Here is a 2,286-nt window from a genome sequence, read left to right as displayed (position 1 = left end):
TCCTGGTGGTATAAGGGAGGCGCAGCGGGCTCTTCTTCATCTGCGGCTTCCTCTGCCTCCGAAGGATAGGTGTCTCCCTCTGCGGACTCTCCCGCTACCATCTGGTTGACACTTGGAGCTGTGATCTTATTAACAAGTCTTTGGACTAGCCCACGGACCAGCGAAAAGCAAATCAAAAGCAAAAATAAAACTAAAACAACTTTCATAACTGATTCTAGAACAGAACTGGCCCAACTGCCCAAGCCCCAGCCCTTAAAAATGTCCCTCAGCCAATCTGATGTTTCTTGCTCCATCCGATGGACTTGGTCTTTCATCTTCAGGATGGTGTGTCTGACGTCCTCAGCTCTTGATGACAAATTCATGCAGCAGAGGCCTTCAAACTCCTCACATTGATGGTGATGGAGCAGCAATAGGAAATCTATTGCTGTCCTGTTCTGGAGTGTCGCCTTCCTTGTTATTTCCTCATCTGTGAGGAGGTCGTATATAGCAGCCGAAGTCAAATTGGCTTGCTTAACCACCCAACACTCTAGGCGGCCCAATTCACCTAGAGACTTCGCCACTGATACCCACGGCAACAGAATGGTAAAAGCGACGGTTTTGGAATGGGACCAATGTGTAATTTCGTTATCACAGTCTTCTGGGAGATCTTTAAGATCTCTTTTGGATCTGGCCAATTCTGCTGTGATGTTAGTCTTCTTCCAATTCACAATTTGAGTCATGTTGGGGGTAAACAGCGTCAGCTTGCCTAAGGTGCATGGCCCTCCGATCAGACCAGAGGGGATGCCTGCCCACGCTCGGTCGCCACAAATTAAAAATGCTCCCCTGGGAAGGGCGTATGGGGTGCGACCCGTGGTGGTGGGGCCGCTGATCTTTAAAACGGCCTTGCACCACTGGTAGGCTTGGTATTCAGCTTTATTCTGTTGCACCACCTCATTGCCCTTCTCAATAGGGGAAAAGGTATACTCAAATTGAAAACAAATAGAGGAATTGGCGGAACCGAGCAGGTGGAGTTCAGTGGGCTCGGAGGGCAAAGGATCCAGCTTTACCACTCTGTCCCTCCAAGCGTTGCTGGAATCAAAACTAGGAAGGATAGTAAGGCTCCGGGCCAAAATTGGGGAAAGGGCTGACTGAAAAGCGGAGGGGAATTCGCCTGGAGAGAAAGGGATCCCCACAAGGCACGATGACATCGGATCCTCTGCTGATGCTGCGTCGAGGCAGATATGATCTTGCCCCAACACCTGAGCCAAGGTACGCCAGACATTCACCTTTGGCTGAGGGACGATCCACGCTGCCCAGGGTGGAAGGAGGAGGCAGAAGATCAGGAGATGTAAAGGAGCGCTTGGGCGCTGCCACAGTTGAGGGCTGAGCTGGGCCATTCTGGTGTGGTGTGGGCCAGGCAAAGGGAGACAAACTGAAAAAACAAAACAAGCATGGTTATAACTTAAATATTTTCTTAAAGAGATGGTTCTGTCTCAAAAAGTAAATTAAGTTCGGGGGAAGAATCTGAGACAGGGGAGGAAGGTCGGGAATCGAAAACGACTCGAAAAGGGGCACGAATCAATGGTGGAGAGGAAGGGGACCCGGTCGGAGGGAACCTGTGGAGAAAATAAAGGTGAGAGAAAGTGGGAGGTTTCCTCCTCCGCTGCCAACATGCCTCCTGCACCTGTGGCACAGCCTCGGATGTTTTTGCCTGCTTGGGGAGGAAGGGCTTGACCCATTTTGATGGTATCCATTTCGGCCCTGAGAGAGTGGACATGCAAGCGTATCCCCTCCCCCAGGTAACCAGGTCATATGGCCCTTCCATCCGCCAGGTCTGCGGATCCCTTATCAGAACCGGAGGCCTGGCCTTCGGCTGCAGCTGTTGGTGACTGCCGAAGTGCCGGACAACTGGAGGATTCAGGTTGTCAAAAGAGCAGTTTAGGAAGTTTAAGGTGCACAAAGCTCTCGACAACCGGACGTGGGGGGTCTCCACCTTCACTGCCACGCGTTGTTTCTCCAAGATCCTTTTCAGGCTCTGGTGGGCCCTCTCCACCATGGCTTGGCCTGTCGGGGAATAGGGGATGCCGGTCTTATGCTCTATTCCCCATTGTTGCAGGAAGCTCCGCAGCTCCTTGGAGGTATACGCTGGGCCGTTGTCAGTTTTTAAAGCCCTAGGGATGCCCAGGACAGCGAATGCCAGAAGCAAGTGCTTCTGGACATCCGCCGCCCTCTCACCTGTGTGGGCAGAGGCAAAGATAGCTCCTGAGAAGGTATCGATGGAGACATGGACGTAACACAACCTCCCAA

This window comes from Melospiza georgiana, chromosome 3 (genome assembly GCF_028018845.1).
Source record: "Melospiza georgiana isolate bMelGeo1 chromosome 3, bMelGeo1.pri, whole genome shotgun sequence".
NCBI lineage: Eukaryota > Metazoa > Chordata > Aves > Passeriformes > Passerellidae > Melospiza > Melospiza georgiana.
The sequence above is the reverse complement of the archived record's forward strand: the minus strand, read 5'-3'. Positions refer to the sequence as shown.